The sequence below is a fragment of the Heliangelus exortis genome, chromosome 9, assembly GCF_036169615.1.
Source record: "Heliangelus exortis chromosome 9, bHelExo1.hap1, whole genome shotgun sequence".
NCBI classification, from domain to species: domain Eukaryota; kingdom Metazoa; phylum Chordata; class Aves; order Apodiformes; family Trochilidae; genus Heliangelus; species Heliangelus exortis.
Genome location: NC_092430.1, coordinates 4,636,032 through 4,663,945, shown reverse-complemented (window position 1 = coordinate 4,663,945; position 27,914 = coordinate 4,636,032). Strand labels below are relative to the sequence as shown.

The window sequence follows — 27,914 nt, the reverse complement described above, 5'->3', positions numbered from 1 at the left end:
TTCTGTGAGGTAGAGCACAGCTCAGCAGTTTCTGCTGAACTGAGTTAAGTTTGGAGTTATTTTCCTGGAGGTGATAGCCAGCCTGGATCTCTCTCAGTGTAAAAGAGGTCAGTGCATGATTCTTGCTTCTATAGCAGGCTTCTTAGTAAATTAGGTAATCTGCTATTGCTGATTTGAGGGATATCTATTCTGGAAAAGGCAAACACACATAAATGTGCCTATCCATTTAGATGACATCTAAAGAATGTCTATGAAATTGAGAGGCCAAATATTTACACATAATTAGTAATTGCATATTAATTCCTGGTCATTTTTATACTGCAATATGCAATGAAATAAAATAATGACATTTCCTATAGAAATATCATCACTGTCAGTCAGTCTGTTCTGATAATGCTGTCAATCTGAGCATTAATTTCTAAATGCTCTCCTTTTCTAGTTTTCTGTCAGCTTGCTGCTGCTATTCTTAACTCCTGAGCAGTCAGCATTTGGGTTAGAGGAAGATGAAAAGTAGGTACCTCGTGTCTCTGTTTCCTATTGAGGACAGCTTAAAAGCTGGAGAGGTGTGTTGGAACATGTGTGGGGAAAGCTATGTGAATACAAATCTGAACTAAGCACTTTGGGTTTTCCATTTATTGTTCTTGTCAAGACAGGTGACATTTTTATGAAGTAATTAGGGATTACTTTCAGTGTGGCAGACATAGGTAGTATCTCTATTTTTTGTTTCCAGCATGAAAAAATTGGCCTGATTTCCACAAATGTAAGGCAGTGACAGCTGCTGTCTTTTGCACTGAGTCATAACCTCAAAGCCTGAGATCCAGGCCATTTTCTCCTGCTTCTGCATTCCTGAAGCTAACTTCTTCAGGTATTCAGAACAATTAAAAGCAATTTATAGCATTCCCAGATATTGTGAATTACCTGCAAAATCTGACTTTTCAGGAAAAACAATGCAGTTCTCTTAGAACCATGAAAAAGCAGCCGACCTTAAAAAAGTAATCATGTTTACTTAAGCTATCATGCATCACTTGGAGATTTAAATATTTCTTCTTTTTATTCTATTATGATCTGGAATGCTTTTCCTATTTTGCACTGTTCAAGGAGATAGTTCCACTAAAGAAACAGCTCTCGTCCTCCTCCTTGGTATGAATAGTTGCCTTTAAATTAATAATCAAAAAAATCTAAAAGTGCACACCTGTGCACATATGTGTGCATGCACATAAATGTCAATTTTTTAAGAGAGAGGAGTGCTGTGAGAACTGCCTGTAATTTCTGAACTTAAGTACTGACTGCACATAAAGACTTAAGATCCTTCTGTTCTATGGTGAGCATGGCTGTAGGGTCATATTACAGTCCTTTGTGCTCTATGTTTCCTTGCCTTCTTGCAATAAATAGAACCCCTGCTTCCACTGAAAGCATTTCCAGTCTGCAAAAGATCAGCAACCCAGTGGGGTTTTTTGGCAGGATGAGGCCATCAAGCCCTATCTTTCATGGGACTTTCCCAGGTGATTTATTATCTATGGTTTTCCCTTCGTATCACACTTGGAAGTGTCATCAAAATAATTTGGAATGTACTGGGACCAAATAAATGGCATAGGCTAAAGCATCTGTTTGCCAAGATAACCACACTAAAAATTGCCAAGGCAAACATTATCATTAGAAACATGGCTCCATCATAATGCCTATTGCTGAACAGGAGTGGGAATGGTTTCATGGGAAAAAGTCTGCTAAACAGTATATGGGTTTGTAGACCCTACCTTTGGAGAACAGACAGCATCACTAATTTAAATAAATTTAAACTGCAGCCTTTCTGTGGTTTGCGGCAGATAGTTATTATCTGCTGTCTTTTTAGATGCTACTTTTTTTTTTTTTTTTTTAAATATTATCTGAAGATAAGTCCCAGTTTTTCTGGGGGTTTTTGTTTGTTGGGTTTTTTGTGGTTTTTTTGGTGGGAGGTTTTGTTTGGTTTTGTTTGGTTTCAGTTTTTTTGTTTGTTTGTTTGTCTTTGTTTGTTTTGGGGTTTTTTTGAAACTTGTTTCTACTATTTCTGTTTTTGAGGGCTCACTAAAGAAAGCAAACTATAATTCCAGCAAAGATTTTTATTCAGTTTTGCCTTTGAATGTTGTGGCTGTAGGATGCCTTGCAGGACATGCAACTGATTGACCTTAAAAGAGCTTGAGAAGTTTAGCTTGAAGTGTCATTGCAACATTTGAAGTTAAATAATAAGAAAGGTTACATGATGAGATAATTGGAAAGGAAGGGGAAGGAAAAGGGCTGGTTGGCTTATCAGCTTTGCATTCAGTATTGGAGTCAGATTCCCAAATTTAGCAGCATCACCTAAGAACAGCTCATACCTTTTAAGTGGCTTAAAGGCTGAGGCTCTGAGAGGCATTTCCCACACTTTCTGTAATCCACCTGGAGTTTGTTAATAGAGTTATTTATGTCAGTCATGGATGGGAACAAAAGAGCAGGGGAGATTTCTCAGCATCCAAACCTTGCACAGCCCTACAGAAGAAAACCAGCACATGTTGGTAAAGATGGCTGATAATTTCATTGAAAAATCTTTTCCCTTCATTTTTCTCAATGTCCCACTCAGGTGAGACAAGTGCTGTGAGGAAGAGGGTGGCAGGGGCAAAGCCAGGAGGACAGTTTGTCACCCAGGGGCTGGGCTGCAGTAGTGCAGATGTAAAGCACCAGATCAACAGGATAAAGGGGGATTAAGTATTCAGGGCAAGTTCCTTTTCCCAATAAACTAGGTGGAAACTTTGCTGTTGTTTCCCCTTGTTCTTTATCAAGGAGAGCAATGATTAAACAGGGATTGTTTCTCCCCTCTATGGAATTTGTTCCCTGAAGAGGGAGAGGGGATGATGAAGCATTAGGCTGCTGTGCTTTCAGCTGCCCTTTCCTTCTGTTCACTTAAGCTTTTCTATCAAGGATCATCCAAATATATACCATCTCCCCTCATGAATGTGTCTAGTGTTTCATTTTGTCCTCGGTTCAAATTCTCAAGTGGTTTGTGGGGGGTTCTTTTCTGAGCATAAATGCAGCTCATGTTTTGTTCTTCCCATAGTTTCCATCACACTTTGACAAATTTTGACTCTCCTTTCACCGGCTTCATTGTCACTCGTCTCCGTATTGCTGTTTCTCAGCTTGTCATTTAGTTACTGGAATACTAGGACATATAAGAACATGAGAAATTACATATATCACCCAGTTGTCATGTTTGGAATTGTAGCAGCTCAGTTGCACATGATACAGTTATAAATTAAAACTTTCCACTGACCTGGAGCTTAGAAGGGTATTCTCAGTACAGTATTTGCTTAGTCAGTTCTGCTGCTCCTGATATATCTGTTTGTCTTTTAATTCTTATTTCATTCTGCTATTCCTAGGAAAAATCCATTTCTCGGAAATGCCGTTGTCTTTATGGGAAGTCATGTTTGCAATTGTTCTCGAGACTGGGTGAAAGGTTTTGACTGTAAACTCGTTGGCAAAAAGGACACAAAATCCTACATGTTCCATCTATGTGGGAAGCTACAAAAGTTGACTTTTCTTAGTATCAAAGGAGAAAATTATGTCTATTGAAAATTACTGTATCTGTAATAACTCAGGACGGGAAGGTTTTATGAGATGTACCTTTATAAATTCTGGGATTGGTTTATTTGTCTCTACAGTCAAGAGGAAAATTAAAGACTATGTGGTTTTGATAATATAATACAGAACTATTTTTAGTAAATAAAAAGCCTAACAAAAGCATGTGCTTTCCACCAGCACGTGGAAACAAATATGGGATTTGAATCCAACCCATTTTTCAATTGTGTCAGGCTTGAGACGTCTTGAAAAATGTCAAGATCTCAAGTGCTTCCTGATTCACTTCAGACTTTCCAGGTAAGTTCTGCCTTGGCCTGGAATCTTGAAATTTCATACATGTTGGTGCTACTTTGCTGAAGCCAAGGCTGTATGTGTCAAAATCAGCTTTCAAAGGGCAGGACTGTTTCAGGGCTCTCTCCGGAGAGGCTATTGTCTCTTCAGAATAAAGTAATAGATATTTCAGCAGTGCTTTGAAGCTGTGCCAGCGTCTGCACAGAGCTGTGAAATCTGATACCTCCGCTCTGAACTGTTTGTGAAAGTACAAACTGTAGTACTTGTGGAATTCATTCACTGACTTCCAAACTTGAGTCTGGCCTGGGAATGTGAAAAAAGAGTTTAAGAACAAGAGGAAAAAAAAAAGACTTAAGTTGTGGCAGTTAACTGTCAACTTTGGCATCTTTTCAGATTTGCGGCTTCATGCTTTCTAGAGATAAACTGTGACTTTTCCCTAGGGACTGGAGGATTTTATTTTCTTTTCCACTGGAAGCTCTTAGAATTGTGTGACTGTAGGAGCTAAGTGAAGTGCAGAACTACCAACATGAAACTTGCCATGCTCTTAGGTAGTTAATTTAAGGTTGCAGAACATTCCTTGCAGTATCTTCCTATTTACATCAGTTTCTCAATATTTTCCAGTTTCAAAACAGATGAATAGAAACCCTCTGTCTATATTGCCATGTTTTGTTGTGCTTCATCTGGGTTTGCCTGAACCCTTTTGTCTCACTAGCAGGTGAAATGAAGATTTTTTTTGTGTGTGCCCCTTCTGTGACAGGATCTTGGGTGAAAGCAGAGGGAAAAAAAACTCTGGGATCAACCAAATCTTGAAAGAGTCAAACTTCTTTAACCTTGTTGTTGTCATAAGAGCTGCACTGTGGTGGCTGGTGAGGCTTCAGTTTCTGCTCTACAGCCTTTTGCTTTTGTTTTATTTCAAGAGTGGAAGGAAAGTACTCACTTCCTCTCTTCACTTGGGGCTGGCATTGACCATGCAGTACATTTGAGTCATAACTTAGTGTCAGTCGAGTCCTGTCCAGATGCAGAACCATTTAAGATGAGGATGGTGGTGTTTGTACTTGCACTGGCTGCCTTGTCTGGTCACATAGCCTACAGCTTGAATTAAGGTGGTTTGTCAGCTGCTGAGGCAGTTCTTCTGCACAGTAACCCAATCCCCCTGTGCAGTGCAAGGGCTGTTCTGCAGCTCTGAGGCTGCTCTCAGCTAAGGACCCCGAAGAGAGGACAGGCAGTGAGAGATGAGCATGGATTACTACATTGATTTAGGGGGTAAAACACTGAAAAGGTGCATTTCTGCTTGCTGAGTACTGATGACAGATTTCATGGACATGTGGGGAGAAGTGAGAAAGCTCAGGCTAATACTGACTTGGAAGTGCCAAGGAAGAAAGAACAGCAAAGACATACTTGAGTAAGCAAGGTGGAGGAAAGTAGAAATTTATTACTTAGTGTGGAAAAGAGCAAATAATAATAATTAAAAAATCTATCTGATGTCTTTCTCCTTTCAACCACCACAGAAAAGGTGAATTATGAGCAGATACTTAAAGCAGTTAATTTAATAAAAAGACAACTGAAAATGAACAGGTCAGGTAGACATGGTAGATACAAGAGATTATGCACGACTTGATAAGATATCCTATAATGTGAAAAATTTGTTATTTATAAGATGCCTGCTATTCTCTTTAAGAAATGTGGAGTCTCTGGATGATGAAGGCAAATGCATTACCAATGTTTGAAAATGCAAAGGCAGCTGAGGGGAAGGAAGCCATGGAGAATTTAAAGAAAGTTAATGCTTATTCAGTATGGAAAGCTGATAATGATTAAATATTAGTAATAAATACTTAAATCCTTCTAGTCCATATAAATATGATAGCAAACTGTCATGGTGCCACTATGTACTGGTGCTGCTGGTCTAGTAGATTTGGTGGAACCATTTTTTTTCCAAGATGAGTTAGGACACCATCCCACATGACGCTCTTGTAAGCAAATTATGCTGGGTTTATCTGTCATAAAAACATGGTAAGGTGGACACACAACTGACTGAGACATCCTGGGATAAATAGGCAAACAGGGATTGAGAATTTCTAATCTGAAGATTGCCCAGGAAGGTCAGGATGACTTTGCTTCTGGAGTGTTTTTAAAACATTGTAGATATATGGCACTTGATTGTGCCTCAGAGGTGGGATACAGACTAGATGATTTCCTGTGATTCCTTCCACTTCTCTGTCCCTATGACTCTGTGATGTGAGGCTAACTGGAGAGATATTAACTCAAGTGCAAATAACTCAAGTTAACTGTGCACTGAAGACACAGCCCTCAGCTTAATAGAGGTAATTTTAAAACCTAGCTGGAAAAATATAGTTTCATATGTGGTAATAATGTCCCAAGAGGACACCCCAAGATGAATGGTAGATTCAAGAATGATGTGGACTGATTGGAGAGGCTTCTAAGTGTGAATGATCAAACGACAGGGAAACAAACCTAGAAGGCAGACTGAAACTATTTGGATCCTGGGGAAAGGTTAGAAGAGCCTTCAAATACAGAAAAGGCTCCTGTAAAGCAGAGCAGTATGTGGTTTGCAGAGTAAAAGCTCTGCAGTAAATGGAACAAGAATTAATAGAATTAAATTGCAGCAGAAAAGATTCAAATAAGGTATTTTAAAAAACCAAACCAAAACAAACCTACAGAGACTATTCAAAGCAGAATAGCAATACACTGGAAAAGGTTGATTAAGTGATGATCATCTGTGATCATCTTAAAGAGCAGGTTAGAGACACACCACTCATAAAGGACATGGAGGTGGTTGTTCCAACTTGAGGACCTGGGGTGAATTGGATGTCCTTTCAATAACCCCATCTGATTTCTTTTTCAAAGGTCTTTTTTCTCCTGAGGAGGAATTCTTTGCCTTGATAATTAAGGTACTTGGGGATTAACTTTGTTTGATTTTTCAAAATAGAATCGTTACTCTCTGTTCCTCCCAAAACTGTCTGCCTAGAAAATAAGGAGAGTACCTGAGACTGCATCTAAGGTTTCACCTTTCTGTTCCCTGTTTGTCTGGGGTGAAAAATGCATGGAAGATGGGGTAGACCTGTCCTCTACCCCAGTGCCAGCAGCATTGCAGCTTGTGTGAGGGAAGAAATGCTCTTTCTTTGCAAGAGCTCCTCAAGCTGTGAACAGGTCTGTCATACTCAATATACAGACGTGGCAAATTAAGCTGATTTATTGAGCTGTGTATCTGGATTCCTAATTAGCATTTGCAGTGGCTCTTCAAGTAACACCTAGGCTTGTGTTAATTACATATTTTTACATTCTGCTGCAAGTAAAATCCTGCTATAACTTAGACCTTCTGTCTAAATCGTCTTTGTGTTTTAGATTCTAAGGTGTTGAAGAACATAATGTGTAGTTAAAAAAAAAAAAACAAACAAAAAAGCAAACCTGAGTTCAAAGTGTAGCTTATATTAAGGCAATGTCAGATATGTTTTCTGAAGCTAGATCTGTTCAGAGCTACAAAGTGATTTGTCGTATCTGTTTAGAAGTTCAGAAGGAAGCAGACAGTTTGGATTAGGCAACAGTCTGCAGTGATGTGTCCAAAACAAGAGCTTTTGTTCCAAGTTGGGCTGATGCACACGACCAAATATGCAAAGAATGCAGGGTGGTTTGTGGTGCTACTACAGATCCCATCACCAGGAAGCTAAGCACCCAGATTCCTCTTGGAATATCATTGCAGTTAAGATGAAGGCAATGAAAAAAAGGCAAATCCACAGCAGAAAGATGCCATTGCCTGCAAGTAGGCTAATGTTTGATTATAAAATGATCTGTGTTTTTCTTTGAAATCTATCGTTTGCCGACCTCTCCCTCAATCCAGTGCATGGGCTCAGGCAATTAGCTTTGAAACCTTTCAGGGTAAAAAGGGTCGAGGTTAGTTACAAGAAGGGGGTTAAGAATTCTTGAATCAGCTAATGTGATTTCAGTGACACATCTCTGAAGGTTGCATCCCTTACATCAGGAAACGGTGTTTTTCCAGTTGACATAATTTCCAAAATCAAACACAGCCATCTATGTGAAAGCTCTGTGTGTAAGTGTGTATGAATTGAACAAGTTGTTCACTGGCCTGTGAAAAGCCTGTGAAAGCTCTGGGCAATTTTTGTACCACTTTCAGCAGTATTTTTGTAATGCTACAATTAACACTTAACAGTTAAGACTGCATCCATACTTTAAAGTAAAGGGGGATTTAGTTTTTATTGTTAGGTATGAAAACAGTGCTTTAACATAACTAAAAGAAACACTGTTCATAGACAAAAAGTTTTATCTTCCTGGGAAATTGTATGGAAACCTATACATTCCTTTGGGAATTCAGAGAAGAGTAACTAAACTTTATGACTGCTGTGTTACCCTTGAACTGTCAGGACATTTTAGTGCTTGAAGCTTTAGGCAGGTATAGATTGAAATCTATCCCAACAGGTTAACTACTTGAAAAAGGATTTAAATGAGAAAAATTTCTAACATGACACTTCATTAGTAGTAGCTGGAGCAGCTACAAAGAATTAAAAAAATCCCAAGCCCAGAGAGTACAAAATCTGCCAAATGGCAGATCTGAACTGACACTTGGCAGTTTTGGAATTAGCTCCTGTGAGCAGCTGGTAGAGTTCATCTTCAGTAAAGCAAATATTTTGCAGAAGCAAGTTTATCTTTTACCCCCAGAATGTGGGGGACAAGAAGGAGCTGGGTTTTGCAGTACTGTGACTTGTCAGGCTCCCCATCTGCTGATGTTTGTCTCTTCATCACCCTTAGAGGTGTGAACTAAAGGAAATATCTTCCACTTTCTGGGGATAACTTTTAAGAGCTAAGAGGCACACCTAAGCACATCTGGAAAATAGGAGTTTGTGGCTATGAAACACCATGGTCCTGGCTGGTTTTAGGCTCTCCTTCTGGTGCTGGGGGGTGAGAGGGGCCCTGGGCCTGACATAAGCTGGCACTTAGGATGCTGGGTATCGGAGCATTAGAAGTCCAGGTGCCTGGATACCTGAGCATGTGTCACAGAAAAAAAATGGCCTGGAAAATACTGATTATTATGTAAAAACAGGTGGCTACTGCAGCAGCAGGGGCTGGCACCAGTGGCAAGATGGGAAGCAAATCAGATAAACTCTCTCTGGAAAGATCAGTTGGGAAAAGCATTGATTTAAATCCCAAACTTCCTATTAAGCCATTTAGAGGAGTCACGGCAGAGGATTCCCTCAGCCTCTGTTTTGATGAAGTAGTTAAGTGGTATAAAATCACAAAATTCAACACAACTGGTATTTTACTCTGTTTTTTTCATTAAAACCATTTTTCAACTATACTTCTTTTCCCCAAGCTTTTAATACATATATCAGATTAACACCTTTTTCCTGCCTTTTCAAAAGAAAACTGTGCTGATACTAAGCAAAATTAAGGGAGAGGGGCAATTTTTTTCCAGTGTCTTTACCTCCCATAGGTAACAAGATATGGATAGTGGAATCCTCTCCCTCTTTGCAGAACTGAGTTTGTATCTTAACAGATAGATCTAGTCAGAGCTAAAAGGAAATTTCACAATAAAATTTTTGTAGAGAAGACTCCCAATGCTAATGAGCATCCGAATCTGTCTCGGGGAAACAGTTTGTTACTAAAAATAAATTGCAGCCCAACTGTAACTAAAATCAGATTGCAGAAACCAAGCTACTCTGATTCCTGATTTTTGCTGCAGAAGGAGATGAATCTATTATAAATGGCTCTGATTATTACGTATTTTAAAATGTGCCAACTGAGCCCCATTTTGAAATTAATCCATTTGTGGGTTTCTATCAAATATGTTTCAGTATTCTCTGGAGATAATCTCTAGAGTCCCTAAAGCCAGTGAGGAACCAGTTCATAGTTATGAGGGCAAAAGGAAAAACAGAGCACACCAGCTATTTATAGAATGCAAAGCAAAACAGTGTGATAAAGGGCAAATGAAAGCTTTCAACAAGAGGCTTCTATTCACTGCCAGTCACATGGTCTTTACATGCAATTTATTTTTTACTATACAGTGTACAAAGGTAATTAAATCACTTGACAACAGCATTTTTCTGGTGTTTCTCTACCACTTACAGTACCCTCACTCACTGCTGTCTCTGGTTGAGGGGGTTTGTTTGCACGACTTTCTGCAGGTGTGGGCAGAAGCAGTGACCAGGGACTGTCCCAGGGATCATTCAGTCTTCAGCATTTAAAAAACACTCTGCTGCCCAACACAAAATGCAGAGTTCTTCTCCTAATCCCCTCAGAGCTTTGGGACAAGAGGACAAGGATCTATCTGCTCTGAAAATTTGACTTTTAATGGCAGGAAGCCGACCTTTCTAATTGCTTTTGTGTGCCATCACTCACTGAATGTAAATGTCCTTTTTCCCTCTTGCTGCCCTTTTGTTCTCAATTCAAAGAGCAGAGGACATTTCTGTCTTGGGAGTTTATGAATCAAGCCTCATCCAGGTATATTTTTAATATATTTCAGTCCTAGTTAGTTAAAGTCAAGTATTTCTGCTCCATCTCCAGGGACCTTCTTTGGGCAATTTTGACCTTGAGAAAAAAAACCAGCTCGACCAGGTTGCCAATTTTTGTTATAGCCCCAACTCTTTCAGGAATGTAGGAGTTGCCAATATTTTGTCACTTGCTTAAATTAGATATGTTACTGCCTATGTGTGATGTCCCCAAGAAGGGGAATGGTGCTGAGGAGAAATTTCATGAACTATGCCTTGCAGGTCCATGCAGATAAAAATAAGTGACTTCTCAAGTAAGTTGTTTGGGTTTTGTTGGGTTTTTTTTTTTGTGATCTCTCCTTTTTCTTTGTCTTTGCTAAAGTTTGAGGGAAGTTGAATAAATTGAGTAGTTTATCTCTCAAATATAGAGAATGATGACGTAGTTTCAGAATATTTTCACAGACAGGGGGATTGATGGCAGCAGCCTTTTTTTCTTGAACAATAGCAGCTCATTTTCAGGTTCACAGTGTGTGTGCTACCTGAGCTCCTCACCACTTTGGTAGATCAGGCCATCACCCAAACTGATGTCTTACCTTTGCTAAATTTCTCTTCAGTCCTGGGAGCTCACATGCTTTCTTAAAATACTAATACTTCATAGACTTGTTGTGACAAGTGGGAGAGTGGATGAAATCTCAAGGCTTTAGCACCTAGTGATGCTGTATGGAAGCTAAACACTGCAGCTAGGAAGCTGGGTAGCAAGGATCAAGGGATGTGATGGAGCTCTCTCTATTCCCATATGTCAGTCTCTCAGACAATTTCACAGATTTGCTAATGGGAACAAGGCTTTTCAGTATAGTTTCCTTGGGGCCCTTACAGAGATGTGAATGTACTCCAGAACCTTGACGAGTGATAAGAGGAAACACTGAAAGACAAATTTCCACTGCTACTTCTCAGACACATGACCTCCTTCAGAAGTCAGGAGTCACTCTGAGTTTAAAGAAATCAACACTGGCTTCCTCCCAGGACGCCAGCTCTTAAGAACTCTGGTGTGTGTGTGTATATACATATATAACATTATTTTCAAATACCCAGTGGAGATTTAATGGAGTTGCAGGAATGCAAGAGTGAAGAATTAATTCTATATCCAGCACATAACCCAAACACTGGTGCTGAGTTCATCCCCAGATGGAAGGCAGGGCAGGAGTGCAAAGACAGAGTTGAGAGGTTGAGGCTGCCCTATAGAGCTTGGTCCAGTCTAACCCAGCTCTGGCTTTGCAGAGGATGGGAAGCTGGTTCCACTACAGCACACCCTGTGCAAGAGCAGCAGGCCCTGGGCACCCTGGGTGTGGGAGGTGGTGACAAGTGTGTAGAACGTGGGTCTCTGGAGCTGCGTGAGTGTGGCTTGGCTTCCCTTCCCTCAGATGGGTGTTCCTGAGCTTGTTATGAAGTCTTAGCTCATCTCTACCTGTCTGCTGTGGCATGGCTGTTAGTTTTTTCAATTGTAGTTATTTGTACCTGAAGCCAGTGCAGCTCTTTTCCTGGGTTAGGCTCTGAGCAGACCTATGGTCATTAAGTTACAAATGGAAAACAAAAACAACCCCCTGCATGCTGGCTCCCTTAGCAACAACCTGGAGCAAAGGTGACCCCAAGAGAAGGGCTTTAAAGTTGTGTTGGAGCACAACTAGGCACAAATCTGCTTCACTGCACTGCCTGTCTCAGCCTGAGATTCACCTGCTAGTGTGGAACAAGCTGATCCCATTCATTACTGTCACCTTCAAATATAAGCCTGCAGGAACAGATCACTCTTCACAAAGCCATCTCACTCCCACTCAAACAAGGCCGTGTTTGTAAGAACACACCATAAGATGTATAATATGTGCAGAGTGTTCTTTTTTTTTTTTTTTAAAGACTACCAAGAGGGACAAGGGAGTATTTAAGGGTATTCAGATCACAGGACTTTTTGATGAAGAGAACATGTAGCTAACTGCATGTGCTATTACAGGAAAGTAAGCACCAGTTTAAAGTATCTGGCCCTCTTGCCATCTCTGAAGAATTTCTGTCAGTGGGTTTAGACATCTGAGGAAGAGTTTGGAAAGCTGTTGTTCCTAGGCTGCCACCCTGGCAAGGTGAAGCAGAGCAACCTGCAAAATCCAGGGCAGGAGAGGATAAGCAGAGGGGACTGTTGTGCTCCTGGTTCTGCTGGATTGTGTGTTGTAAGCCACATGTCCTACAAGTGCATGCAAGAAATATAGGCACAGGCACACCATGTACAGTAAAGTCCTGAAGGGTGAACCTTAGTGGTCTAAGACCTCTTTGAAGAGGCTGCTGAAGTTATCTCTTAAAATGTGGGACTTCATCGCAAGCTCTTGTGTGTTCTCAGCTGGCTTTTGTCCTGACACTCCAGATGAAGGATAGTCCTTTGGCACAGAAGCAGATCCCTGGCATAGCTGAGGGGAGCTGGCTGGAAGGACACACAGCACACAGAAATTTAGCTGAGCTTTCAGCCCTAGAAACTCTTTGGATTTGCTATGAAGTAAAGCAGCATTTACTCAGAGACTTCTCTGGCACAAAGGCAGCGCTAGGGTTGGGTGGCTGCCAGATCTGCAAGTTTCACTGTTAATAAACATGTTTTGAAGCAAACATTGATTTGTAAAGTATTATGTAAAGTGATAGGTCTCTTGTGAAGAGTGGCTGAGGCTTCAGAACAAAGCATTTTGGCATTTATGTGTTTCTCCTACAGCAAGAAAAGTTTTAGTTTTGCTGTAAAAATTCATCTACTCTTGCCCCTCATCCCTCATCTGGAGTCAGTGGAGTGAAAGTGCAGATTTTTAGCTGGGTGTGCTTACCCAATTTTGGGTCATAAGCATTTCCACAATACAGCAGGATTGCTGGCTTTGCACTCCAGCCCACAGACACATGTAATTCTGATAGAACCTTTCTGATTCTCTGCATTGTTAACTCCTTTTTCAGGGCTTTGCTTACCCTGTGTTAAGATTGAATTAAATTTAAGTATATCCTGAGTCATCTGTGAGGGCACATGCGAGTCTGTCTGCACATAGAAACAGGGACTACACTGTGATAATTGCACTGCTTAATATCTGTAGATTGGCTTAAAAAAAATCCAGCCTATTCTGTTTCCATTTTTACACAAAATTGTCTGATTACTTAACCCAAAGCCTCATCCTACACTCAGTGCCAACAGGCAGGAGGTGAGCTGAGCTGGGTTTTGTTAGTCTCCATTTTTTTTTCTGGTATGTATCTTTCTTTTTTTATTTTTAATGTGGTTGTCATTCTACATGACGAGATCCTTGCGTCAGGGGGTTCTTTGCCTACATGTTTACATTGTACCTATCAGTATTGGGCTCTGATCTCAAATTTGGGTCTGTGTGCTAATAATAACCATTGCTGCTTTGCAATGCAGTCAGGTTGAAATCACTGGAGCCCTACTATGCTTGTGGCCTTTACTCTCTGCAAGACTGTTCTTAATTTTTGCCTGAAAGTTACGCCGTGTACAGTACAAATAACCCTCATCACAACAAAATAATAAACAGCAGCATAGCAAAAACTTCCATCTGTGCCAATGGTGAAAGCATTTTCTTGCAAGAGTGCAAATATGCTGTAAGCACTCCTTGGTTTGTTAGACATCTTGGGATGTGTAAATATAACTACTCCCATCTAGGTTATCGTGAAGGCTGTTTATTGGTGAATCTGAGGTCAGAAACCCCCTAAGGCTCAAAGGGAAAGAGAAACAGGTGCCTTCCCCAAGCCTTAGAAGTTATGCTACAATTAGTTCCTTCCTTTCCAATGGGCTTAAGAATACACTAAAGTTGTTATATTATAGCTATGGTAACATTCATAATAAAAAAATATGCAAATACAGCAGCAACTTGATTTTTCCAGGCTGCTTAGCAAGTAAATGGTTGTGTGTGGAATGGCCTGCAATCCTATGAACATCTTTCTGTCAGAGACAGCTCCAGATAGTTATGACAGCAATAAAACTACTGATTATTATTGGGCAAATTTGTCAGACATGAAAAAAAACCAAAACAAACAACTTTAGACATTTTACTTTCAAATCTTTCAGTATATTTGGGATTCCAGGTTTGGGATTCCAGAAGTTTTGTCCCTGAGGATAAACAAATAAAGTTGTAGAAAGCACACCTTGCTAATATGATTGCTTCTGATTAGCATAATAGTTTTCAAATAAACAACCTGCTAATGTCTCTAATAAGCAATTAGTCTATGATGAAAACTGCAAATGGAGCCCACTGGTGGGTAACAGATAATAGTAAAATATGTCAATAAAATAAATACTGTTCTGCCTGAACAGCTTTCTTTGTTACTGCAGGAGAACAGAGCTGGCGAGGTGTTTTTATAGGCTGATATTTAACAGCCAGAAATGTTACAGAACCACTCTCCTGTTAGGTTGCTGTGATGTTCTGTGGGGTCTTTACTACATTAGTGTTATAACAAAACAGGGCAGAGATCTTCACTTTGTTGCAAGTGACCTGTTTGGAGTGCTTGAGTCATATAAAACCACATTAGGATGAGTGCTTGCCCAAGAGCAGTGATTTGTTAGATTATTAGGGTTTTTTTTATAATTAAAAATTTTGAGTCCATCCCGTATCTGAAAGATGCAAGTGAATTAAAATTGTGTCTCAGCATTCTTTTCTTTTTGCTATTCTTAAGCATAAAAAATCATTTGCAGGCAAAAAAAAAAAAAAAAAAAAAAAAAGTGTTAAATACATGCAACAATCTTGCTTTCCCAAACATTGAAAAGTGTGAAAAAAATTCATAATTTTTCAACAGTAGTTGACAAACTATTTTCAAAACATTTGCAGACGTAATTTACATACTTGCCTGGTTGCTTTGCCATCAATTAGAAAGCTATCTTGTTCTTGTTTTGCTCTCTGCATCTCTGCAGTCACTTTTCCAAAATCATTTTGCATATGTTCTCTTAGTTTTCAGGAAATAAGGATATGAAATGTGAGAGGGCCACAAATCCCCAAACCTGGTCCTTTCAGAATTCCGTGGCAAGTATTAGTTTTTTATTTTATATATAGCTTTGGAGAAAAGCAATGATTTGAAGGAAAATCTTGAGCCATTCTTATCTTTGTTCCACTTCTGGACTGACATCATGGGATGAAAATGTTAGGAATGTACAGTAAAGCCTGGTGTGGGAAGAAGATCTTGGCAGAGGGATGATTAATGGTGTCTAAAAGAGGGAAAAGAGTTATGTAATAAATACAGCCCATGAGATTCAAACTGAAGAAACCATCACAGCTGCAGACTGTAAACAGGCCCTGGAGGAAAGAATATTGGTCTTTTAAAGGTGGACTCTGTAAACAAACTGATGAGGCATAGGAAATATCCTTTCATATAAATTTTTATGGTACAAATCAGTTCATGGAGCACATAAGAACCGTAAGTGCTTATAAACTCAAAGAACATCCATACTGCAGTAAAGCAGCACAAATAGTCCCATGGTGTAAACTTACATAGCACGGGGAGGATGTGTGGCCTGATGGCTGACTTTGGTTTTTTTGCCTTTTGCAAATGACATGCTTTCTGGTTCTCTGGTTTTGTTTTGTTCCATTTAGCTGCTCTCAGCTACATAATTGTTCTTTTAGCTTGTAAATATTATGGTCAACTTCCAGCAAAGTTTAGATGAGGCCAATCCAATGTAAACAAGTGTGTCTGCACCAATGATGTAAGCAAAGCCATCTCTTGTGATACTTCCTCCCCCTTTTCCTAACTCCCCAGAGAGTGCAAGAGCTTTGCAGAGCCTGCTGTGGTAGCACACAGCCTGGAGTTCAGCTGAACTGCCTGTATGTAATTTTTTTTTTTTTTTTTTTTGATGTTGGAATTATCCAGTGAAATGAGCACAGTGAACCAGAATAATTTCTGTGAAGTGTCTTTGTGCCTGTCCCTGTTTTTGTCCCTGGTTTAGAGATCACTGCAGACTCAGCACAGAGTGCAGTGCCTGGGGGCCCTGCAGGGGGGTGAGTAGCAGCACCTGATGAGCTGTGGCCTCATGCAGTGTGGCAGTGCTGTGGCACGACACGGTGGCTTTGCAGTGATGCTGTGTCACGATCTCAGCCCCTCTGCTTGGCTGTGCTGGGATTGCAAATTATTGCAGTTTTCCAGTGAGGCTCAGGCTAACCTGCCCTGTGCTGCACTGCAGCAGGTGGGCAGGGGAGCAGCTCCTGTGGCTCCACAGCACTGTCAGAGTGTACAGTGCAAAGGTTGCAGGTGGTCTGATGCCAAAGTCATGGAACCCACTGCTTGAAAGCCTCTGAATTAAAAAGGTTTACATAGCACACTTTTTACCCTTGAAATGATCTCTAAGTAAAGGGGATTCACTTCACGGTGCTCTACTGATTCAGCCCAAATTCAGCCAACAAGATTTGGCAGCAGACTAATCCATTGCCACTCTGTACAGTCCCCAACCTATACTGTCAACACAGTGAATGAATCCTGTGGGCTTTCTGCTGTGTAAATTCCAGCAGAAGAGTGCAGGTAGGCTTTCCCTTTTCCGTTGGATCTCTTCACTGTTTTGCACTGAATGCAGGCACTGCCTGCTTCCCTGTACCCAAAGTTTTCCCATCTGCTGGCCTTGCTTTCCAGTTTTGTGTCTTCCAGTTGCCCGAATTCTACTTTTTGCAGCCGTAGCAGTTTGACTCTAGTGGCAACCTTACATCCCATGCCTCGTCCTCCCATAGGCAGTGTTTGATGGCTGTTGGGTCAGGATTTGTGGCTGGACATAAACCTCTAAGAAAAAAAGCCACCAAAGTAATCAGAGCAATGCTATTGATCTCCTGGGAACAGAGGCTTGGAGGTGTCTGACATTTGCATTATTATCTCTGAGGGAGGAAGGATCTGCACTGTTTTTTCCCACAAGAAATATTCCTATTTTTGAGTGCAAAGTACTTTCTTTGCCATGGGACCCAAAATAGGTCCATTCACTCACTGACTTCGAGTCTCTGGAGGCCTTTTCCCCAAGCACAGGAGGCAAATGCTTTAGTGATTTGCAGCTGGAAAAGTGAGAGCTCAGTTAGCCAGACCTATTAATATGAAGGTAAAGATGTTACCTGTTTACAGCCATCTTGTCTTTGACCAACCAACCAGTTTCCACCATCCCTTTTCTCTATGTTTATGTACAGAGTTGATTTAGATTTGATCATAATAGCTATTGTTGAGAATCTGAAAATTATGTAGCAACAGTATATGATTTATTGTGTAGTTCTTGTGCACAAAGACAAAATATTATTTCATGCTTTCCTGTTTCTCTTTGGGGTGCTTTATCTTTTTTCTTTTTTTGTTTTCTGGTGGTATAAAAATCATTCAGGAGCTATTTGCTATTTTATTAAACTCGTCCAATAGCCTGTGTAGTTAATTATGAATAAATGCTTAATGATTAATCTTTCCTTCCCAAGAGAAAATCTCTCCAAGGCCCAGGGAGAATCTAGAGATAATTATTGGAACAATGTTCAAGTTGCATCTTTGATTGTGTGTATGGCAGAGCCAGTATGGGTCAGTTTGGCAGCTCATAGGCTCAGGTGGATAGGATGCTTCCATGTGCTTTGCTTTTTTTATTATTTTTGAAAGATGAGGAATGTCTGTAGTCAGCTGAAAATTCTTTTTTGACTCTGTGGAAGGTCTGATGGTTGAATTCCAGTCTGCCTTGTCCAGATGGAAAGAAAGGACTTGGTGGCAAATGTACTCTGTGAGCTGCCCCTGTCCATGCAGCCTGGGAGTGGGTGAAGGTGTGGGACACTGGCAGCTGGGACCAAACATCTAAGCATGCTTTTCTATTTCATTCATAGATTACATAGGGACTGCTTAACCTTTAGACAAAGATTTTCCAAATAAAATCTTTTACCACAGGGACAAAGTACCAAGGAATGGGATATAACAATATTTAGAATTTCTCCCTGTCTGCAAGGTCTGTGCAGTAAACTTTGGATGAGTCATTACCAAGTGAGCACAGTAGCACTTCTTCATATTTGGAGTTGTTCTTGAACCCACATACCTAATCACTGTTTTAAACAATGCTCCAGGCATAGTGAAGTAGAAAGAAAAATTTCAAAGTTGCCAGCAGAGATCAAATCTCTTAATATTTTTTGTAAATGCACTGCTTTTGCTCTTCTTGGGGGGTTTCATTAGTTTGAACTCTCTGTCTTAATGAAGCTTAAAAGTTACTGACAGTAAAGGAGATCCCAAAAAGGCATGTTACCATCTTTACTGTTACTATTTAATAAAAGAGGTAACTCCCATTAATCCAAAAAGTCAAAACACAACTTTGTGATTCTTATTTAGGAGATGACCTTTTAATTGAGCTGTACCTAGGAGAGGACTATAAAGTTCATGGGAATTTTTAGCATAAGGTGTGGCTGCTGGTTGTTTTGAGAAACATAGCAAAGAATTTCAGTACAGTGAAACTATTTTTTCTTCTTGTTTATGAAAGCCCAAGTTTTCTGTTGGCTTTCTAGAGCCTGGCTCGATTGAGGCTGTCTGCTACTCTATGGCAGAGGCTCCATGAGCTTATGTACCTCCAGGTATGCCAGCAAGCAGATCTACAGGGCAGCACACAGGTTATCAAACAACGTCAGCATGGCCAGCAGGTCCAGGGAAGGGATTCTGCCCCTGGACTCAGCCCTGGGGAGGCCACAGCTTGAGTCCTGTGTCCAGTTCTGGGCCCCTCAGCTCAGGAAGGAGATTGAGGTGCTGGAGCAGGTCCAGAGAAGAGCAAGGAGGCTGTGAAGGGATCCAGCACAAATCCTGTGAGGAAGGGCTGAGGGAGCTGGGGGTGTTGAGGCTGGAGAAGAGGAGGCTCAGGGGAGACCTCATCACTCTCTACAACTCCCTGAAAGGAGGTTGGAGCCAGGGGGGGGTCGGTCTCTTTTCCCAGGCAACTCTCAGCAAGACAAGAGGGCACAAGAGGTCTCAAGTTGTGCCAGGGGAGGTTTAGGTTGGACATTAGAAAGAATTTCTTGATGGAGAGGGTGATCAGACATTGGAATGGGCTGCCCAGGGAAGTAGTGGATTCTCCCTCCCTGGAGATATTTCAAAAGAGCCTGGATGTGGCACTCAGTGCCATGGGCTGGGAACCACGGGGGGAGTGGATCAAGGGCTGGACTTGATGATCCTTTCCAACCCAGCCAATTCTGTCATGCTATGATTCTATGAACTGAGAGCTCCTTACAGAACCATTTTACACTGCTGGCCAGGGAATGGGCACTCAGTGGTCTGAAATGCTAAGTGTGGACAGACCTGGCAGTCAATACTTTGTGTATTTAGTGGAGCATCTCTGATACACTTTAAAGACTGTGTGCAAAGGACAAGGGGTAATGGTTTTAAATGGTAGAGGTCAGATTTAGGTTAGACATTTGGAAGAAATTGTTTCCTGTGAGACACTGGAACAGGCAGGGCAGGGAGGCTTTGGACACCCCCTTTCTGGAAGTGTTGAAGGCCAGGTTGGATGGGGCTTTGAGCAGCCTGATCTAGTGGGAGGTGTTCCTGCCCATGCAGGGCTCTTGGAACTACATGGTCCCTTCTATCCCAAACCATTCTGTCATGCTATGACCTAATGTAGCTGATTTATGTGCTTTTCTCTCCTATATTTTTGAACCAGCCTCATGTGCAGAATCTTTGCTCAAACTCCTTCTTACTTGTGTTCCATACTTTCTGCTGTCCATTATCTGACAATTATTAAAAGGAGATCTCTGTGCAGCATTAGGAGTAAATCTTAGAGCAATCAGTAGTTTCAGCATTTCTTTCTATTCTTGCTTTTGTGGCTTATTATAAAAGTGTCAATCTCTTACTCTTACTGCCACATAACAAACAAACTTCTGCCCTGGATTCCATTTCCTCTTGGGCAGTTTGCCAGGAATAACAAATATAACTTCATCTTTCAGCTTAAGAAGTTTCCCTTCACTGAGTAGAGTTCAAGTACAGTCTATAACCCTGACTAAGTGATAGAGGAGTCCTTTGATGTTTGCTTCTTGAGTGGCTTATACAAGCCAGGGTTTCCTGCAGGAAAAAGAACTGAAGGAAGTACTTGATTGATCAGGTAACCTCTTCCTCCCACTTACTTGAGAGGGTCTGAGTGCCCAATGACAGAATTATGCAGAGATAAAAAGAGAGACTTGTTATGTGCTCCACCAGCAGAAGTCAAGTAAGGTTTGATGATGTTGCTCAGTTTATTAAATAAGGAGCAAGCCTGTGCCTTCCACGTTCTTGTCCCCCACTGCATCCTCCTGCTGATGTACCACCACTGCTGGCTCAGCATGCTTATTTTGTAAGACTTAACAACTGAAGTTCAGTTTTCTGCCATGCTGGTGAACTCCACAGAACTGGAGTCCACTGCTGGTGAACTCTGAACTCCACAGAAGGGTCTTGGCTGCACAGGTGACACCTGTGAGGGACATGGGAACAGGAGTCCTCCAGCCTGGCTGGCTGAGTCACTGACCCAGCGACTGGGGGAGTTCTCTGGAGCCCTTTGACCTGCAGCTGGGTTTCTGAACTTTTCTGGAAAATACTATTTTTCTTCTATGGTCATCAGGGGTTAAGTTCACTCTATCACATAAACTGTTTCATCACTGCATTTTGTTTCTCTATAGAAAGGCATAGGGATGCTTCATCCACAAGGTGGAAGAAGAGGTAGAAGTTGGCTCAAGTATATAGAGATAAAATTAGGACTGTGCATGGAAAGATGGACTTGGAACACAGAGGAAAGGGAAGAGGTGCCAGCAAACCTTGCACTGTGTAATTTGTTTCAGGATGCCCACTGTTCTTTGGTTACTGGTAATGTGCTGCTGTGTTTGATTTCCAGACTCATGTATTTAAAAGCTCCCTTTGTTAGTTTGTCACTTACAGATAGTTGTTTTTTCTTGGCCAATGACAATTATGCCTCTCCCTGATCTTTATAACTGCAGCTACAATGCCTGTGATGAGTGCAGCGTTGCTTTGCTCTCCATGCTGGAGCTCCTGGGCACAGTACTGACCCACACAACTCTCTCCTTTAACCAAGGGGACAGTTGAGCAACCTGTGAGGAGCACTCTAAGTCAGAAGTAGCTGTGTCAATAGCTCAGTATTACTGACAGGAGAGGTCTTACTCCCCTTCTATCCCCTGACATTGCAGTTCTGCTGTTTCCCTTGAGCTGGACCTGTTGGGTGCCTGTCAGATGATTATTGAGCTGATCCAACTCACTAACCCAAAAGAAAACTATCCCCATGTAACGCTGTCACTGCTGACTGAAAGGAGGGCATGAGGATGTTTGGAGGAAAACAGCCTTTATTTTGCAATTAGATGTTGCAATACCTGTGGATATTGCATGTTCCACAGTGTTGCAAGAGAGTCCCTTGAGCAGAACTCATTGAATTTGATTTGTAAAAGCTTCTCTTAAGCATGGACATTGGAAGTTGTGAAATTACCCATTATTCAGTACATGCAAAGTAACAAGATATTTCCTAACCTATTTTATTACAATTTATTTTGGATTGTGTGGACGTGGCTTTTCCTTCAGCTCTCTCTATGCCCAAGTTCTGGAATAATTATGATCCTGAACACTCTGGCTCTCTACACTCTACCACTCAAAGAAGGTCTCCTGACCTTCTTTGTTGTATAGTTAAATACTTTAACAAGATCTAATTATCTGTAGAAATCACATGTTGGAGACCTCAGTGTTTTCTGCCTTTGCAGTACCCTCAGGATGACTAAATAAACCTGGGAATTGTTTTTTTTTTTTCCCAAGTGATCTGCTGTTACGATCTTACTTTCAAAATCCAGACTCCCCCCACAGAGAACTTCTGCAACTTTTTGTAGTTAGCCCCAGGAGTATGTCCTGCATAGTGGAAACTGACATTTTCCAATCAGCAATGTTATTTTTAAGCTCTATCATGTCATCAGCTAGTCATGTATCTTATTGCTTCACAGACCTTGTGGCCTGCTTGCGCCTGCAGACAAAGCTAGCACAGGCTAGGGGGAGGGTAATTCCTCATTTTCTGCCTGCCCCTTCCCCTCTTCTATCTCAGAGGTCTATTTCTAGCTGGGATGGGTGCTGATTTTGAAAAGGCATGTGACTATATATGACAGTGACTTCTTGAATCTGAACAGCTCTGCTGGGCCCCTTCCCCACTACCTGGCTTTCCTGAATCTCTCCTATAACCCATGGTGCTTCTTCTTCCCCCAGTGGGACTTTCAGATCTAAAAGTGCTATCCGTTTTCTTGGGAATTATTTAAAAATTATGATTTTCCTGTTGTACACCCAAGATGTGCTTTCTTCAAGCACATCCTGTGGGCTCTAGAGGTGGGGTTTTTGCTTCCTGCTTTCCCATACAGATGCTGCTCCTTAGCTAGTTCAACATTTCTGCATTCCTTTTCTTGTCCTAGGGCTAAATGCTACTAATTTCTAAGACTGAGGATGGATAAAGTGATGGTCCTTGATTAAATGGAAACATTTTTTTCTCCTTAAGAGATTTGCTTTTATTCAACTTGTTTCTTGAAGAAATACAAAAATGCCAGAAACAGAGACCTAAGATGAAGCAATTAGTTTGTCTGACTGCAGACTCACCCTTACTGCAAAGCACAGTATGATTGTGTGGTCAGATTGTTAGGTGCACATCTCGAGTGTGAGGAAATGAAGTTTACAATGATTGCAAGTAGATAAACATTTAAAGAAGTTGAATTAGCCAAGTGTCAATCACATTTCTCTTGGTTCTACTAATTAAAAAACATGTTCTTACTTTGTCATGAACTCTCTTCTGGATGAAACGTTGGAAGGAATTCCATTATGCACATCCTGTGCAGGTAATAAATATTGCAGAACTGGCTTCTGACCTGGGGTAGGTTTGGAACAAGGTATTTTAAATTAACAGTATTTGCTTTGGTTAAAATCTGGTCAGTTGGCTTTGTTGAGCAAAGTAACCAGACTCTTTTCCAGCTGCCTGGAAACCTTGTATTTTCCTGGGATATTCTCAGGGAGAAACACGAGCGGGTACCTCAGCATCCCTCTGAAAAGTCACCTCTGCACAGGCATGTGATATCTCCACTTGCAGTTGCAAGGCTGAAAGTGTTGCTTTTGTGTCTCACTGCAGCTCTGATGGTAAATGTAAAATATACTGACTATTTACCCTGAGAAACAAAGCAGCCCTTACAGCAATAGAACTAAGTGCCAGCGTTTCTTAACTGCCAGTTTACTTCCATAGTAACTGGGATGAGGCCTTAGGGGGGAAAAACATGACAAGGAACATGACAAAGTATGAAGCCTCTTTTCTTCAGCAGCAACTGTTCTCTCTCTATGGTTGGCAGTGAGGAAACAGACGTAAGAAGAGAAGTTCTTTGCACTCAACGTGTAGCTTCATTACAGATTTCCTCCACTGGCAAAGGATGTGTCAGGAATTTCTGCCCCAAGAGCTTGTTCTTGTCCCACTGTTTTTTCTTGTCCCATCATGTCACACAGACAGTGCACACGCTGCCCCACAGGCAGTATCCCTCTGGGTTATCTCCATGTCCCTGGTACACTGAGCTGCAGTGTTATGGCTGCTGTAGCCATGAGGGAAAATGCTCACTCATAGCACATCCTGGACAGCCAAGGTAGTCCAAGGGCACGCAGCCAACCCATCAGTTGGCAGCTACTGCAGCACATCCTCTGTTGCTTTTGTTCATTGTTCCCACAGGCACTTGCAGTCAGCGTGCTGAAGGCTTGGAAGTTTTTCTTTAATGAGAGGAAAGAAGACTGGTAGGGTCATAGAATCATAGAATTGTCTGGGTTGGAAGGGACCTCAGAGATCATCAAGTCCAACCCTTGATCCACTCCCCCCGTGGTTCCCAGCCCATGGCACTGAGTGCCACATCCAGGCTCTTTTGAAATATCTCCAGGGATGGAGAATCCACCCCTTCCCTGGGCAGCCCATTCCAATGTCTGATCACCCTCTCTGTAAAGAAACTGTTTCTAATATCCAACCTAAACCTCCCCTGGCACAACTTGAGACCTCTTGTGCCCTCTTGTCTTGCTGAGAGTTGCCTGGGAAAAGAGCCCAACCCCCCCCCTGGCTCCAACCTCCTTTCAGGGAGTTGTAGAGAGTGATGAGGTCTCCCCTGAGCCTCCTCTTCTCCAGCCTCAACACCCCCAGCTCCCTCAGCCTCACCTCACAGGACTTGTGCTGGATCCCTTCACAACCTCCTTGCTCTTCTCTGGACCTGCTCCAGCACCTCAATCTCCTTCCTGAGCTGAGGGGCCCAGAACTGGACACAGGACTCAAGCTGTGGCCTCCCCAGGGCTGAGTCCAGGGGCAGAATCCCTTCCCTGGACCTGCTGGCCACGCTGTTCCTGAGCCAGCCCAGGATGCCATTGGCCTTCTTGGCCACCTGGGCACACTGCTGGCTCCTCTTCAGCTTCCTGGCAATCCAGACTCCCAGCTCCCTTTCTGCCTGGCTGCTCTCAGCCACTCTGTGCCCAGCCTGGAGCTTCCCATGGGGTTGTTGTTGCCAAAGTGCAGGATCACTTGGTTAAAAAAAGCCCATTATGCAAGGAAGGACTGAGGGAGGGGAAGCACAGCCCTGACAGCTCTCTACCAATAATGAAAGAGAAAATTCTTCTTAGGAAGGTGTTTTGTTTAGGAAAGCTTTGCTGTTTTTCTGAGACGTTCCCTGTCAGATGGAGGGCCTTGTTTTGTCTTTTGTGCAGCAAAGGGGTATATCTAAGCACCTACCACAGAAATTTGAGGCCTCACCAGCCAATGTCCATTGAGTTCAGCTTTGGGAACTTCATATTTCTCATGCCAGAGACTCAATGTGCCTCACTCTGTATGTGCTGATGTTGATTTTCACTTTTGTGGGAAAACATTCCTCCCAAAACTTTGGAAAGTGAGAAAAGGAAAACTGAATGCAATAGATATTTTTAAGTCATTATTGAACTGTTCAGATAAGAGAATCCTGAAAGTTCTCCGATGATATGAAGCACTTTTATTTCTTTGGAGAAGCCCTTGCAGAAGTGGATTCTGTTTTCTTTGGCTGGCATTCCCCAGCAGCTGCTGCCTGCTTTCTTACATGTCTGGTGGAAAGTGCATGGGCTCTGGTGTGCTGCAGGACTCTGTATCCCTTGACGTGTTTTGCCTCAGTGACAGTCCCCAGTCCTCATTTCAAGTTTTAGAAGTCTACACAAAGGTTTGGGCATCATACTGTGTGAATGCAAATAGAAGCCACCTTTCTTTGACCCCCTAATGCCCATGGTCTTTGCTAATAAAGATTCACTGTGGAATTCCCCATTGAAAGTGGCAGTTGGAGGCCAGGAAGAAAATCAGTTATCCAGTGTTTGAAATATCTGTTTAGCTGCTGGGAGCCACCATTTGATCTTGAACAGGATACTTAGGTGTATTAATTTTTAAGTGTCAGGTAGTTTGATGACTTCCCTCAGGTTTTATATTTTATAGGAGTACATCTAACCTGAAGAACAAAAGGAAAGCTTGCTATTTCCTGTATGCATTTTTATATGAAGGGCTGTTGAATGAAAAAGATACTGTATTGTTGAGTGCCTGGAAAAAATCACTTAGGCATCACTTTAATCCTTGGCAGTAACTATTCCAATGTATACTGTTTGTGTAAGAAATCTAGAACACTGTTTCTGAAATTAATTTCTTAGGACTCTGTGTATACAGCCAAGTACAAGGAATCTTTGCACAGATGACTAAGACAGAGGCTGTCCCCTTTGGGAGAGTTAAGTCCATGTAAGGGTGCAGGAGGATTCTGACCATTTTACCTGGAACTAAATTCAGACCATGTTGGGTTAGCAGTGGCATAAGCCTGTAACTAAAGCAAGTAATCCTAAAGCTCTGCAGTCCTGATTTTCCATATACCACAACTGTATGCATTGACAGAGAATTCTCTCTTCATAGTGTCAGGCTCTTTAGATTTGAGAGATATTAAACATACCACTTTTCTAGGGCTTTCATCTTTATGGGAACAATATTATGCTGCTCTCCTTGTGTAATTTGGTTATGTCTGGGGGAAAAAAAAAAAAAAAGCATAGAAAGAACCTGGAAAAGCCCGAAGATACCCAAATAAGATGAACAAAAATGCATCTTGGGAGAAAGGTGTAAATCAAAGAGCTTGGAAATATTCAACAGCAAATTTTATCCTTTCAGATGGCAAAAGGGTTTTGGTCATCAACTTGGTGTTTAATCTTGTACCCCGTCACAGAAATAAAAGTTGAAAGAGTGATTTCTTGCCTGACAACAGGAACAGATTGAGAATTCTGTGCCTTGATACGTCCCAGCGGAAAAAAAGTGCCAGGAAGGAATAAAAACATCCCGTTAATAGGGAAATTGGTGGCACAGGTCATCATCTGTTTTGACAAGTTGTTTTCTCTTGTGTCATTTGTTGCTTTTACTGTTATCTGTAGGAATGATCAAGAAGGCTGATGTCATTGGGGAGCAGGAGAGAGGTCACACATGAAGCACGTCCTCTGGACTGCCTTTAACTGAACCTTCCCTGCTGCTTTTCCAGGCTGGTGGCTTTCCCCCACAGAATTAGCTGCAGGCAGCACCTTCAGAGAAACAAGGTTAGCACTGGATCTTGGCTAGAGCAAAAGTCTTGAAATATGGCAAAAGAATGGGAAACACTAATGGGGGAATAATTTTTGAGAAGGGTAGATGGAAAACAGATAGCTATAAATAGAGGAAGGCAGCCATAAAAGGTTAGTAAAATGCATAATAGAGGAAGACAGGACCCAGCCTTTCAATGTTTAAAGGACCATCTTTACACATGTTCTGAGTACATGAGCTGGTCTCATGCAGCTAGATACTTTTCCAAGGAAACCTTTAAGCTATTTAATTGTCCTTTTTTATTTTTGTGGTGCTTTTCATAGCTGCTTATTTAAAAATCTCAGGCAGACAGCGAGTGATGGTATTAAGGAATATGAAGTGGCTGAAAAATGGCCAAACAGCATGACTATAGTGTGGTTATTGAGGGTTACCTGTCCCAGTCTGGTTTTAATTGAAGAATATTTAGTTACCAGTTGCTATAGTGAAGACACGCAGATCCGAGGAGCAATCATCATCTTTCCTACCTCCTGATGCCATTGTCCCTGAGGGAGGAGGGAGATAATACAGAGCCCTTATTTCATATATCCCTCTCCTGGGGCAGTCATCTCTAAGAATTTAAAAGTCATCTCATTCATCTCTATAACCCCAGTTTCACCTTTTCCTTGAATCCTCTTTGAATAATGATGGCTAATTATTATTTACTGTTTCTAATTTGTAGCTCTTTAAGTGCTTTGCATTGAAGGTCAGGATGGCTCTGATTTTACACCAGGGAAGGTGAGGTCCAGAGGGGCAAAATAGCCTTGATCCTGTGATCCTCTTCATTCCAGCCCCTCTGTTGTACCTGAGTGGAGGTTTCTGCCAGGAATCCTTCAGATGCTCTTTGCCCACCGTGCCAGGGAAGTTGGGGAGGAAGCTCCCTCTCTCTTTCTCTCCTGTTCATCACAAGTAGCCACCTGACATGTGGCAAATAGTGGTTTTTTTGGAGGCAGGCCAGGTCACATGTTGTCCTCATAAATTTTTACATAATGGAGATG

General features: G+C 41.6%; 1 long non-coding RNA gene across 1 annotated transcript in view; it reads left to right on the top strand.

Annotated features, from left to right (window-relative positions):
- The window catches only part of LOC139799635 (uncharacterized), a 39,557-nt gene that overhangs the window by 6,195 nt on the left and 5,448 nt on the right, over positions 1 to 27,914 (top strand). The window contains exon 2 of the long non-coding RNA XR_011727383.1: positions 26,739 to 26,897. This is a non-coding gene — a long non-coding RNA (uncharacterized lncRNA). The remainder of the gene's footprint in view (positions 1 to 26,738; positions 26,898 to 27,914) is intronic.